At 43.8% G+C, this 15,454-nt stretch overlaps 1 protein-coding gene across 1 annotated transcript in view; it reads right to left on the reverse strand.

Moving 5' to 3' along the window:
- Positions 1-7,104, reverse strand: part of FARP2 (FERM, ARH/RhoGEF and pleckstrin domain protein 2) — a 158,021-nt gene extending 150,917 nt beyond the window's left edge. Inside the window, exon 1 of the mRNA XM_067539002.1 lies at positions 7,015-7,104. The gene's annotated coding sequence lies outside the window, so the exon portion shown is untranslated. The remainder of the gene's footprint in view (positions 1-7,014) is intronic.
- Positions 7,105-15,454: the final 8,350 nt, after the last annotated feature.

Here is a 15,454-nt window from a genome sequence, read left to right on the forward strand (position 1 = left end):
CATACATTTCATCTTACAAGCTACTGTGAAGAACGCTACACTTTTTAGCTCTCTCTTGCAGAGCTGATTTCCTCAATTTCACATAGAATCTGCACAACCCCAACTACACAGAAACTGTATTTTTAGCTCTCTCCATTCAGCTGCTGCATAACAGAACAAGATAAACTGAATGTCGGTTAATTTTTAATGCATTTGTTCTGTAACAAACATGCTTTTTCTAAAAAAAGTATCAATTTATTTCTAATGTACTCTTCACTACAGATAGAGCTTGAAAAATCCACTTGTCCACATACCCTGGGCAAGTGGGAAGTTTAAGCAGAGTTAAGTGACATTCATACCAAAAACCAAGAAGTTTTCATTTAAAAAACAGTGTTAAGATCTTATGACTGCAAAGATTGCACTGATGTCATGTTTCAAAGGCTAACGTGAACTGTTGTCTTCCGAAGCCTGTAGGCAGATAGCTCCTGCCTCTGCTGCACATAGGTGTGACAAGCAATAACTAAAGTAACAGCGGCAACTTAAAAAAAAACACAAACACAAATACAGTTGAAATTCTTTGCCTGCTACTGTTACCTAAAATTACTATCATTTAAGATTACAGAAAAATATTTTCTCACAGTTTACTTCATAATATGAGACAGCATTTTGTGTTTAGTTTCACTATATACGATTTCCCCTGTTTGCATAGTTATTATTTACTATATACAATTTCCACTGCAAAAGGAAAGAGAAATATCTTAAAAATAATAAAGTGTATTTTTTAAAAACCACAAAAATTGGCAGTGGACTCAGGGGTAAGTGCAATATCTGAAACTATTAACTTTTTTTAATTGACCAGATTTCAAACTGACAATGTCCTCTTAAATTGAAACCGTTGCCCATTAAATTAAGGCTGATATGTTTTCAATACTTCTATTCAGAACCTTGTGGGCAACCGTGAAACTGTCAAGAATCAAGTTAGTTTCATGCTACTACTTAGGAAAGTAATTATTATTTATATTACAGGGCCCCTACTCTATTATGCACTACACAAATGTAGATTAGACAGATTCCTGCTCTGAAGAGAAAGTTATTAGCAGCTGTAGAAAGCACTTGAGTTATCAGAGGGAAAAGACCCAAACAACGGAGACTGAGGAAGGAGTAGAGTAGTGTAGATATCTCATCTTACACCCCTTCTCCAGAATCAATTTGTTGTAACAATGGAGACTCTTTCACCAATCTCTAACCTAGCAGAAGCTAGAAGGATCTGAAAGGACTAACAAGACAGGAAACTCCTCATCTCTGCCAGCAGCTAGAACTTCAAATTTACAATACGGCTACTAGCCAGAAGCAATACACAAAAAAATCAAGACCCAGACAGGATGTAGGATCAGCACTGAGATAAAATCCACTTCCCAGCAGCTGGTAGCAGGGGAGCTGGACTTCTCACATGGATGATGCTTCTGAACAAGGATGATAAAATAGTCTCCCTTCTCCTACCCCCACAAATTTATTATTATCTATCTCGACTTGAATGTATAGCTCTCTAGCTAGTATGTATCTGGTAATTTTTTCAAGTCCCAATGATAGAATCTAGGCACAAAATACAAAGTAAAGAAATGTAATTCATTTGTCTAGAAAAGACAAGGTTAGCCTGGATTCCTTGCTTTAGTTGCTCTGCAACACTCCTTAAATTTAAAATATAAGACTCAGGTTCCTCCTGATGCATGGTGATACAGTTCCACAGTCAAAGACCTTCCAAATGCCCTGGTCCAAGCTTTAAACAACTCATCCCCATGTAAGCTCTCAGTCAGTTATAGGGTCCCTTCTAAGTACAACAGTCATTGCAAGTCACTGATGGAGAGGTGATCATCAAGACACCAAGGCTTTAATCCGTAAAGGACTTTATACATTAGAATTAAGACCTTGAATTGGAGTCAGACTCTAAACGGAGCCAGTGGGGCATGCAGAGTGCCAGTATGATGTAATCTGAGTTTCCCCAAGAAGTACCCTCAGAGTCCGGAAACGGGCTACAGCTAGTCTTGGCTCCACTTCAGTTGGCATCCCCCTCTAGTTATTATTAGCTAATTCACACTAACTTTGGCTCTCCTAACAATTTCAATAGGACCTAAAGACTGCAAGCCATTTTAAGGATCAGAGGGTAGGGGCCTCAATAGGGGGTAAAACTGCTACACTGGCCAGCTCATCAAAGAGTCTCCCTCTCTCTCTCCCTTACCTGCTCCATTTGAAGTTTACTAGGATGAACCATATGTTTACCTGTATCAGATAATGACAACCCATTGCCTCTGATGAGAAATATATACAACGATATCTTCCGCTAATTGGTAACACTGGAGGTGGTAACATCTCAGAGTCACCCCCCAAAAAAAGACATTGAGAAGGCTGGTGAGGAATAAGAGTGCCTGTGGCTGGATCATAGGAATGAGTCCTGTTTTAGGACTTTATTCCTGCAAGCCCCACTTCCCCCATCTGCATTCCCACTGCATTATTTCTGCCAACCAAATGCATTTTAAAACAGCTTAACTGCAATGTAATACTCATGGGAACAAAGAACGCAGACAAGGGCTGCAGAATGGGAGAGTGTCTTGAAAAGCAGTCAGAAAAGGCTTCAAGAATTGTGGATGACAGCTTCAACATGAGTTCTCAGTGCAATGCTGGAGCAAAAGGGCTAATGCAATAACTGGATATATATCAAGGGGAATATGAAGTAGAAATAGGCAAGCGAGCTTGCTTCTGTAAAAGCATTTGTAAGACCACTACTAGAACCCTGAATCCAGTTCTGGTGTCCACATTTCAAGAAGCATGTGGAATACTGGAGAGAGTTCAAAAAAGGACCACAAAAATGACTGTGGAGCTGGAAAACAAATTTACGATATGATGCTTAAGGAGCTCAGTCTATGCAGCTTATTAGAGAGACAATTGAGAGGTGACTTGATCACTGTGTATAGGTAATCACACGTGGAAAAGATATCTAATGGTGAGGGGCTTTTCAATCTCCTAGACAAAGGCATACTTGGAGCCTTTAAAACAAGATTAAGTATCTTCCTAGAAGATGTGCTTTAATCCATCTTCTGAGGAAATTCTATCACTTGTGGGTGCAAGAGGTCAGGTTGGATGGTTGTGCTAGTCCCTTCTGGCCTTGGAGTCTATGAATCCCCTTGTTCATTCCCTCCTTTCATGAGCCACAGAGAGAAAAGATAGCTCTGCATCATTCTCAGCATGCACATAATACTTGCAGCTCCACATTAAGACAACGATTATAACTAAATTTCGTATTTCAATGTTTCAGTTCGTTGCCTCCAGGGGTCAGGAAGGAATTTTTTTCTTTGATGCACAATTGGCCAGATGTATTCTGAGATTTACTTATTTTATTTTTTTCAGCTTCCACGGAGGCATCAGGCACTGGCCACCGCTGAAGATGGGACATGGTGGACCACTGTTCTGCGGTGATATAAAGAATATTCTCTTAAATGCTTAACTGATTTCTCTCTCTCACATGCTCAGGGTTCAACTGATTGGCAGATTTAAGGTTATGAAGGAGTTTTCCCTCAGGTCAGATTGGCAGGGACCTTCAATGGTTCATCACCTTTCTCTGCAGCATGGATCACCAACTAGGATCATCTAGTCACATCCCATCTAATCAATTCCATGACACTGTAGAAGCCTCAGGCAGCACCTCAGTTTCTCCTGTTCTCTGCCTATGGCACACAACAATTCAGTCTTCTGAGGAGTTAAATTTTGACTCAACACAGGAGTAACCAGGTGAAATTTAATGGCCTGTGATATACAGGAGGTCATACTAGATCATCTAATGGTCGTTTCTAGCCTTAAACTGCATGTAAGCTATTAAACCTTTCCTTGGGGTTGCCATGAACAGGAGCCTCACTGCACTTCCCTGTAACTCTGCCTGTCTCAATGGTAAAACAGGAAGTGCTGGAAGGGCATAAGTTCAGTAGATTCTATGAGACGAGGCATAGAAAACTTCTTTCTAACAAGATCTGCTGTCCCACAGCTTCCCCTGTGGGAATGAGGGTAGAAGCTCAAGACCCTTGCCCAGCATACTGAACTTCCCACCCCCACATGCAAAGCTGCTTGAGCACCAATGCTGAACCTTTGTAAAGAAGGAAAAAAGCGACTTACACCATTCCCCTTCCCCAAAACACCTACAGCCAGGAGACTGTCATTCTCCCACCCCTTCGGGCAAAAGAGCCTTCAGCAAGATATGAGTCTCCCAGCTGAGCTGGATCTTGAACTACATTTTAACCTTATTCTCCCCTTCTGAAATTAAGATCTTCATAAGTGATCACTCTTTTTTCCTCCTGACTTTTACTCTTCACTCTCCCTCTCTCTCTTCACTATCATGGATTCTGTACATTTTCTCTTCTTGACACTTCATTTCAAACAAACAAACAATCTCCCCTTTTCAACCTCCCAGCACACCTTTCATCTTTCCAAAGGTCATCCTAGCAACCTTCTCTCCAGGTTCTGCTTCCTTCAGTTGAACAGAGAGAATTATTGGAGTGATACCAGGTGCTCTCCTACCTCTTGACTGAGCTATGTCACCAATTCAGATATGCTGCAACAGATTTCTTACTGTTTTGGTGCAAAAAGCTGACTTTGGTCAACAAAAGTCTCTAATGTAGACCAGGTCTAAGAATTTTTGCTTGGATAACCCTCTACTTTCACTGTCCAATTAGTCTCTTCTTCCCTATTCTGTGCACTGCAAGGCATCTCCTGTAGCTTTCGTGTCCACAAAAGTCAGCTTTTGTCGACAAAACACTGGAGTGTATACTCCTCTGACCGATGTAATTCCCCTGCTATACCAACATCATAAAACCACTTCAAGGAGAGGTTTATTGTCTCTTATGTCGGCTTACAAGGCTTATGTTAGCGTACACAGGGCAACGCAATGTCAATGTAGACACTGGTTTCCTTACATCACTGAAGCCCTGAAATTGACAAGAAAACCAGGCAGCTAGATCTCAGCTGTCCCACACTGCCCTGGAGACCTGAGTGGCTGGACCCTGCACCCAGCTGGAAACAGGGAGTGAAGGGGGGAAGCAGGCAGCTGGGAGCCGGGCTCCCCGGAGGAAGCTGCCAACAGAGCTGAGACCAGGCTCTCAGCTCCCCACACTGCCCCTCTTTGTTTGGTGGAAGTGCTCTTGGTGAGGAAAATCAACCACCGCAGTAATTAATGGGGTGGCTGTAAGTCGACCTAACATAGGTCAACTTATTTTGTAGTGTAGACAAGGCCTATCTCTTGGATTTAGATAATTCTGTAAAGCATTCAGATACCATAGTGATAAGCACAGTGTAAGTACAATATTTAGAAAACAGTATTTAAAATTTTACTTTTAAACAGATTTCCAGAAATACATAATGAGAAGTACTTCTGATCTTTTTAATTGTTGGGCTCAGTTAAAAAAAATAAAATAAAATTTTCTTTTAAGGATTTACAACCTGAAGCAATTTTTAAATAGGAAAAAACTCACAATCTGCCTTTAACTTTAACTTCAATATTGCAAAATACACAAGCAAAAAAATACCCTGTGAAGTGTGTTGAAAGGAACCTGTGACAAATTTCCAAGCATAATTCCTGAAGAACATGTTACAGAGTGCCTTGCATCTCTCAGCTGGTTCCTTTGGAATACAAAGAACATTTCCCACAAAGTCAGTATGAAAATGTCACTATAATTTTGATACAGATGGGCAAGAACCTTTTGAAAAAAAATTCCATATGGCAACTTATTTTAATATAGTTTGGCAAGAAAATAAGCCAAATTGATGACAACTTGATTCTCTGGCACATTCACATCTTGCTCTTTCAAAGAGACAATATTTCTTCACTTTCTGTCTTACAGTGCAGAATAACGTCATCATTGTGCACTTTAAACAACCGTGGCACTTCTCTCCAGAACAGCCTCTAGAAGTTCAGCCATAGACAAAGTGATTACATTTATATAATGCCTCTCATGCACAAGGATTGCAGAACACATTGCTACTTTTTTTTTTAAATAGACCACGTATATTAAAGAAACAAGATACTGTACCAGAATTACAGTAATGAGTATCTAAAGGTGCCAATATAATGAATGATTTATACAAAAAAGACTGAAGTTTTTATCAATGGGCTGCCACTACTTTGAACTGGCTGAGTGCTTAACCCAAAAGGCAAGTTAGAAGTGTTAGCATATCATACAAGCAGCTTCTATATCCATGAAATGCACTCAACTTTTTTGCTTTGTTTCGGGGGCTGTGTGAAGGGATGGTTTGTTTTCAAGTTTCCACAACTACTTGGAGAGCAAGTGAAGATTTCAAAAAGACACATCTCCAAGGGCTGGCATCAGCTAGTGTTAACTGCCCACCGAGCTCCGGGGAGATGGGCAAACCAAACCCCAGCTCCCGCAGTCAAGCAGAGGCAGGGGCAGGGACATGCTGGCGCTGGCCCGGCCGGCGCAGGAAGGGCCTGGTTATGAACATATCCCTGGCTCTCCCCCGCCCCGGCCCCGGCCCCGCCCCCGCCCCGCTTGTGTGGCCCGTAACGGCGGCGCAGACACGAGTCAGGGGCACCTTCCCCAGCCCAGGTACAGGAGACAGTGGCTTGGCCCCCGTCTAGCCCCGCATAGCGCGACTCGCTGGCTCTGCCCGTCCCGAGGGAGAGAACGGGGACCCTCCTGGGCAGCGCAAAGAGCTGCAGCGCCAGTTCCCGGACGGCCCCCGGAGCGCAAGGGGGAGCTGTCACCACGGCCAGCGTCCCCAAGCGCTACACTACCCACAACGACCCTCCCCCGGGCCCGGCCGGGGCAGAGACCCGCCCTCGCCCTCCGTGATCTCCCTAGAAGCCTCGGCCAGACCCCCTCTCCTCAGCTGCGGGAGCAGCAGGAACCGGCTCGCGGCCCGGCTGTTAGGCGCAGACCCGCGTGGCCCCTCCGAGCCCAGCCGCCCCGTCCCGTTCCAGCGCGCTCCGACCCCCGCCGGCAGCCACCGAGCGGCCGGCCCCTGCCGCGCGCCCACCTCACACAGTCTACACGCCGCCGCTTCCAACCGTCTGCGCGCGCGCCCGCCCGACCTCGAGCTCTGCGGGCTGCCTGCGGTGCTCGCTCTCCTGTACTCACCCCCCTCCGGCGGCCATCACGAGCCCAGTCCCAGCGGACCCAGCACTGATTGGTCAAGAGGCGCCCCGAGACCGAGAGTTGGTGGGATGGGGCGGAGACACAGCCGCGCTTCCCACACGTTCGGAGATCGGCGCTTGCCGATTGGCCCTCCACCAGCCCACGTAGGCGGGGCCGAGCACAACAAACACACTCGGGGCTTCCAGGGAGGAACGCGTGCCTTAGTGGCTAGAGCCCAGGACTGGGGACTAGGAGGCGCAGGTTCTAGTCCATGCCCTCTCACCCCACTTCTGTGACCTGTGGAACAGGGAGAGAAGATGGGACAGTGAGAGCCCAGGTGGGGATGGGGGGCTCTGAGGGAGACACATTATAGAGGCAGCTGAGCCAGCAATGAGATCACTGCCAGCCCTAGGCTAGGTACCAAACACGCACACCTGCCCATTTCACACCCAGTTCCTACGGCCTTGGCCCATGCACTTGCCAGGAAAGCACATGGGGCCAGGCCCTGCTGCAGCTTCTGGGGAGCTGGGTCTCAGCAACAGCAGTCCAAGCAGTGTAGAGGCACGACTGATGTTCAAACCTCAGACCCTAGGGGGAGCTGCAGCCACACCGATCTACCTACCACAGACCATTAGGATACCCAGGAGGGGCCTGGGTTCCCTCCCTCTCTCTCAGGAAAAAAACCAATTGTATTCAAGGTTAAAAAAAGAAAGTTCATCAGGTGAATCCTACTGTAAATCAATGCTGCATATCTGGACTCCATATGCCTGGGCTATGCTGCTCAATACCACTAGTTTAAGTGAGGTGAGGCATATGATTGAAGGGCCTGAGCAGAAATCCCCACCCACTGCCATCTCCCAGAAAATCTAGCATCCAACCAGACAGCCACGTCAACCCATCATTAATGCTTCCATACGCAATTGGAATTGAACTGAGAAATCACTTTCTTCGAGTGGCTTAGGCAGTGACTTTTTAACTAGTAAGGGTCACTGGAACATTCACACACTCCTTCCATCCCTCCCCTCAGCAGTCGTGAGCATTCTGAGGGGGAAGTACTCCACTCACCTCAGTTCCTTCCCACTGTGTCTAGATAACTGGTCAGCAATTGCTCCGTGCTTTAGCTGGATCCTTCTTTTCAGTGCCTGTTAGACTGGGAAAATTTTAAGACAGTCTTTACACAAAGAACAAAAAAATTATCTAAATAGCTTAGTTTAGGATTTTAGACATAGTTAGATACAATCATCTTTGGTACAGGGATGGTGGATCCAAAGATCAAGCAGCTGGAACTTGAGACATGACTCCTCCCTTTTCATTTTCCCAGCATCTAATGTGCACACAAGATGCTTGGCATGTTTTGGAGAAGGAAACTCTCCCTCAGGTTGCTTGACATGTTCACTTTTCACTCAGAAGGTTTGTAAAAGAGCCGATCAGGCTGCAAGCGATAGCTTCCAGAACCTTCTGCAGCACAAAGCTAGATGGAGCCAACCTTTTTTTTTTTTTTTTTTTTTTTTTTAAAAAGGATCTGAGGAATTGTTCCAAGAAAACTGACTGAAAAAAAGGATCTAAAATTTGTGGATCACAAGCCTAAAAGCAGTCAATCCTCAATGGTGCTGGCTTTGGTGTCCAGAGCCAATCCACAAGGCAGGTGTCACTGGATCCATTTTTTCTGATCCAGCTACAGAACAGATGACTGAAAGAGGCAGAAAGCATTACTCAGATATATCACATCCAATTGCTCCAGATCCAAGTCCTTCTTCAGATCTAAAGATTAGACAGAAGGATGGTTTGCATTTTAAGAAAGAAGCTTAGTTCAGAACCGGGGCTTAAAACAAATCTATTACAGTGATGGCAGAGATAAGTGATTTGGATGCATATCCTTCTCAAAGCTCAGTTCCAGTTTTTTCACATGAAGATGATTTATTGGAGATAGAATCAGTTCCAGTCACAAATAAGGACAGTCCTCCCTCAGAGGAAAGAAGATGCATGGCTGATATTCACAGTTCTCCAATTCCTCCTCTACCATTCAGAACTCATTCAGGTTCCCAGAGTAAAACACTCATCTTTCTTGGAATTACAACCTACACTTCTGCTATCATGTTCACCATCAGCTACAGAACAGAAATCCAATCTGCAAATCAGACTTGGATCAGGAAGAGGTTTCACAACATAAAGGAAGACTGCCTGTAAAGAGAGAAAGAGGATCCCCGCCAGCAAAACTTTTGCCACCAAATCCAAACACAGAATTCTGGCCAGAATTGTAAATTCCACTATAGATAAGACTGCCATACTGGCTCTCTCCAGGACACTTCCATGAACCCCAATTTTATGCAAGAAATTCTTCTTCACTTGCCATGGAGGAGGGTTTTCATCTGGACTATAAATGGGCCCTTAAACTTAATGCAGTGCTTAAAGTTGCAACCCAGTCTCTTTAGTTCTTTTCCCTACTCATTTTGGAGACAGACTGTCCCAATTTTACATGTGGTAAGCAATAGCTTCAGACAGATGGATCTTGGAGATTGATTAGTATATCTACTATGCACTATTTGAAACCCTCCCTCCTTCCAACTCCCACACCTTCCCTTTTCAGGGATCCCTGTCACTAGAGACCAAGGTTCTCTTTTTGCTACAAATATGTGCTCTAGAGGAGGTATCCAGCATACTCCAGGGAAAAGGGTCTAAGTCAAGGTACTTTCTAATCTTAATAAAGGACAGGGTCTCTGTCCAACACCGCACCTGAGGAAGCTGAATTCATTCATAAAGAAATTCTGCTTCCACATACTCTCTGTCTAGATTCTATCACTCTTTTCCTTACCCAACAAGACTGGTTTATAACTTTTGATTTAAAGGATGCTTATCTTCACATAGCCATAAGATCCACTGACTGCACATAACTCCACTTCAACATAGGCAAATATTTTCAATAGAAGGTCCTCACCCTTGGCCTTTCAACAGCTCCAGAGATTTTTGCAAAATGCCTGTCGGTGGTCACCACTCACCAGTGGTGACAGGATTTTCATTCACTTTTATTTAAAGGCAATTGGCTTATCAAAGCTCCATCAATGGAGGATCTCTCCATAGCTGTGTCCCAGATCTTTTCTCTTATCAGCAATCTAGGTCTCATAACTAACTGGGGAAAAAGTCATCACTAACATCCACTCAAAGGATTTCTTTCTTAGCCATTTTGGTTTCAAGAGTGGGCAGAGCAGTTATCACAGGACAGATTCTTAAAGATAAACTCCAGCATAAATCTACATCAATGTCCAGAACAGATTTTCTTTTTTTTCTGTGGTTAACAGGGCTTCTGGCCTCAGTTGTGAGTGTACCTCTCTCTGCTCATCTATAAATGAGACGTGCAGCATTGGATACTGGGAAATGTTAGGCCCAGCACAGACAATATGTATAGGGCACTGATCATTCCAGGAAGAAAATACTTTTCTCTAATGTGGTGGCCTCATGACAGCAATGTAATGAAAGGAGTCTCCTGCCATGTTGTGACACTGGACCAGAAAGGATTAAGCAACTTTGCAAGCTGCATGGCCTAAATCAGACCTTTAAAGACATTTAGAAGATACAAATGGTAATTAGAGCCATTCCTTATAAATAGCTAACTGCCATGTCCTATAGCTAGAGCTTTTGAAATGCAAGTGTTTATTGTTAAGTCTCTATTTGTCTGTGCTTACATATATCTTGATAGATAAACTTTTTCCTGTCTGTTACTGTGTTCTATTGATTCAGAGACCAAAAGAATACCAACATTGAGATAAAGCTTTGGTGTAATATGATTACTACACATTTCAAACAAATGAAAATATCTACTTTTGAATGAATATGACCTCATGCTAATGTAGCTAATTACTGATGTGTGCCTAGGAAATAGAGAGGTTACTTCAAAGCCACAAAGACCTATTCTTGATACAAGAAATGCCTGCTCTGATGTCTGCCGTAAAGTGACTGTTAATAGACTGCTAGAGGACTATAAGTAAAGCTTTGGACCTGATCCTGTTTTTATTAGGTCTGCTTGGATTACATCGGGGGAATTCAAGTCGCAAGGCTAAGATCTCCAGGGATGCTCTGGATCACTCTACTAATTCTCATGGGAGAATTTGAACAAACTCTGTACATCGACTATTTGAACTATAACCTGTGAAACTGAGCCAGAAAGAACTTTGCATCTCAGCTTATCACGACTATGAAATTGACCTATGGACTTTACTATTCTCTTTCCTTTTTTAAATAAATATTAGTTTAGTTAATAAGTATTGGCTATAAGCATGTATTTGGGTGAGAGCTGAAATATTCATTTACCTGGTTAGTAACGTGACCGATCCTTTGGAATTGGTAGAACTTTTTAAACACATGATGGACAAAGATTTTCAGTAATCTCCATCATATTTAACTTGGCTGTCTGGGTGGAAGTCAAAGGACTGAATGGTTTTAAGGGAACTGTTTTTGGCTTCTGGATAATACCAGTAAGGTAATTAGAAGCAGTTTGTTGCGGCCTGATAAATCTACTTTTTAGAAATAGACACTAGTATTGGGGGTCTGCCTAGAGGGCAGTGTCACACACATCTTTGGTGATATCACAATTGGGATATCTAATTTAGCCTGGCGGCAGGGAGAAGCTCATCTGCATGCCTTAGGTGCAAAAAGGACATTAGCAAAAAAATGGACATTAGCACTTACTTAGGACTAAAGAATTCAGATACTCCACTAATCTGTTTGTCTCATGTTCTTAAAAGGATCAAGGGGTTACTTCACAAACAGTTTATAGATGGGTTAGGTTATATATTCATAACGTTTATAAGTTAGCATCAGTCCCTCTCCTGCAGGGAATTAGAGGCCATTCCACTAGACTATGGCAACATGGAGTTCTATTCATACTTTTACTAGGTATTAGTCCAGGTCAGATGTTAGATTCACCAAGGCAGTTCTTCAATCTTTGTTTGTTTAGGACTCCAAGTGCTGCCCTCTTTATGGGATTACATCTTGCTAAACTATCCCATAAGCGGGAATATGCAGAAACCACTCAAAGAAACAAAAGTTATTTATCACTTGTAACCTGAGTTCATCAAGACAGACTCTGCATATTCACACTCCCCACCCATCTTCCGTCTTCCTCAGAGTTCTAATTGCAAGTGTGTGACAGAAGATGGGGTCAATACAGAAGAACCAAGGGACCAATTAGGACTCTGTGAGAATGTTTCAAAGACGGTATCTGGAGGGCCACTGACTAGTGGGTGTCCCACAGCACGAATACAGAGGTTGTGAGGAAGGTAGACGTGGGAGTGATGGCAGTAGTCTCTACAGCCACCCAGCAGAGGACTGGAGAGACCTGGCAAAGAGGTTGATAGTGGCTGACACAAACCAGGCTGAAGTCTTCTCACAACTCCAAAGGCTTGGATGACAGAGTCCTTGCAGGAGTTGGAAGAAACAAGGGATAAAACTGGCACAAGCCATATAGGCAGAGAAGGAACTGACCCGCCTAGTGTAATGGAACTACGGTGAGCATAAGAATGGCCTTACTGGCTCAGACCAATGGTCCATCTACCCCAGTGCCAAATACTTCCAAGGCAATGAACAGAACAGGGCAATTTTGAGTGATCCAATTCCATCATCCAGTCCCAGCTTCTGGCAGTTGGAGGTTTAGGGACATCCAGAGCACAGGGTTGTGTCCCTGACCCTCTTAGCTAATAGCTGTTGATGGACCTGTCCTCCATGAACTTCTCTAGTTCTTTTTTGAACCCAGTTACACATTTGGCCTTCACAACATCCCATAAAAACAAGTTCCACAGATTGACTGTGTATTGCATGAAGTATTTCCTTTTGTTTGTTTTAAACCTGCTGCCTATTAATTTCATCCGCTGACACCTAGTTCTTGTGTTATGTGACCGGGTCAATACCATTTCTCTATTTGCTTTCTCCCCACCATTCAGGCTTGTATAGATATCTACCATATCCCCCCGCCTTAGTCATCTCATTTCTAGGCTGAAAAGTCCCAAGTCTTTAATGTCTCCTTGTATGGAAGCTGTTCATTTTGTTGCCCTTCTCTGCATCTTTTACATTTCTAATATAAAATTTTTGAGATGGGACGACCAGAACTACATTCAGGAGTCAAGGTGTGGGCATACCATGGTTTATATAGTGGCATTATATTGTCTGTTTTATTATCTACCCCTTTCCTAATGGTTCCTAACACTGTTAGCTTTTTTGACTGCTGCTGCACATTGAGCAGTTGTTTTCAGAGAACTATCCACAATGACTCCAAGATCTCAGTCTTGAACAGTAGTAACTAATTTAGACCCCATCATTTTGCAAGTCTAGTGGGGATTATGTTTTCTAATGTGCATGACTTTGCACTTAACACTGATTTTCATCTGCCATTTTGTCGCCCAGTCACCCACTTTTGTGAGATCCCTTTGTAACTTCCCAATCAGCACTGGACTTAATACAAAATTGTTTGAGAGAGTTGTCTGCAAATTTTGCCACTTCCCTTTTCACTCCCATTTCCAGATAATTAATGAATATGTTGAATAGCACAGGTCTGGTACAGATTATTGTATAGGAAACCCTGCTGATTGCCTCTCACCATTGTGAAAACTGACCCTTTTATTCTACCCTTTGTTTCCTATCTTCTAACCAGTTACTGATCAATGAGAAGACCTTCCCTTTTATCCCAGGACTACTTAGTTTGCTTGAGAGCCTGTGGTGAGGGACTTTGTTGAAGGCTTTTTGTAAGTCCAAATACATTATATCAACTGGATCACCCTTGCCCATATGCTCGTTGACTCCAAAGAATTCTGAGAGATTGGTGAGCCATGATTTCCAGGTTCAGCCAATTTGCCTGGTAATGAAGTTAGGCTGACCGGCCTGTAATTGCCAGGATCACCTCTGGAGTTTCTTTTTTAAAAGTAGGCTTAACATTAGCTATGCTCCAGTCATCTGGTAAGAGGCTGATTTAAGCAATAGGTAACATTCCACAGCTGTTAGTATTTGCGCAAGAGTTCTCAAGAACCTGAAGTATGAAGTATGGATGTGATATACCTTGACTTTAGCAAAGCTTTTGATACTGTCTCTCACAGTATTCTTATCAGCAAGTTAAAGAAGTATGGTTGGATGAATGGACTATAAAATGGATTGAGAACTGGCTTGAGCATAGGGCTCAACGAATAGTGATCAATGGCTCCATGTCTAGCTGGCAACCGGTCACAAGCGGAGTTCCCCCGGGGTCGGTCCTGGGTCCGGTTTTGTTCAACATCTTTATTAATGATTTGGAGGATGGGGTAGATTGCACCCTCAGCAAGTTTGTGGACGACACTAAGCTGGGGGGAGTGGTAGATACCCTGCAAGGTAGGGATAGGATACAGAGTGACCTAAACAAACTGGAGGATTGGGCCGAAAGAAATCTAATGAGGTTCAACAAAGAAAAGTGCAGAGTCCTCCACTTAGGAAGGAAGAATCCCATGCACAGCTATAGACTGGGGACCCACGAGCTGTGCAGCAGCTCTGCAGAAAAGGACCTGGGGATAACAGTGGATAAAAAGCTGGATATGAGTCAGCAGTGTGCCCTGGTTGTCAAGAAGGCTAATAGCATATTGGGCTGCATTAGGAGGGGCATTGCCTGCAGGTCACGGGAAGTGATTATTCCCCTCTATTCGGCATTGGTGAGGCCACATTTAGAATATTGTGTCCAGTTTTGGGCCCCCCACTACAAAAAGGATGTGGACAAGTTGGAGAGAGTACAGCGGAGGGCAACAAAAATGATTAGGGGGCTGGAGCACAGGACTTATGAGGAGAGGCTGAGGGAACTGGGCTTGTTTAGTCTGCAAAAGAGAAGAGTGAGGGGGGATTTGATAGCAGCCTTTAACTACCTGAACGGGGGTTCCACAGAGGATGGGGCTAGGCTGTTCTCGGTGGTGGCAGATGACAGAACAAGGAGCTACGGTCTCAAGTTGCAGGGCGGGAGGTCTAGGTTGGACATTAGGAAAAAGTTTTTTACTAGGAGGGTGGTGAAGCACTGGAATGGGTTACCTAGGAGGTGGCAGAATCTCCATCCTTAGAGGTTTTTAAGCTGAGGCTTGACAAAGCCCTGGTTGGGATGATATAGTTGAGGTTAGTCCTGCTTTGAGCAGGGGGTTGGACTAGATGACCTTCTGAGGTCCCTTCCAACTCTGTGATTCTATGATTCTAAGTTGCAGAACTATCTGGTCATGATGACTAATTACTGCTTAATTTATCAATTTGTTCCAAAACCACTTCTAATGACACCTCAATCTGTGACAGCTCCTCAGATGTGTCACCTAAAAAGAATGGCTCATGTGTGGGGATCTCCCCCATATCTGCTG

The sequence above is a fragment of the Emydura macquarii genome, unplaced genomic scaffold (genome assembly GCF_026122565.2).
Source record: "Emydura macquarii macquarii isolate MOO-44397 ecotype Brisbane River unplaced genomic scaffold, CSIRO-AGI_Emac_v2 contig_499, whole genome shotgun sequence".
Lineage (NCBI taxonomy): Eukaryota > Metazoa > Chordata > Testudines > Chelidae > Emydura > Emydura macquarii.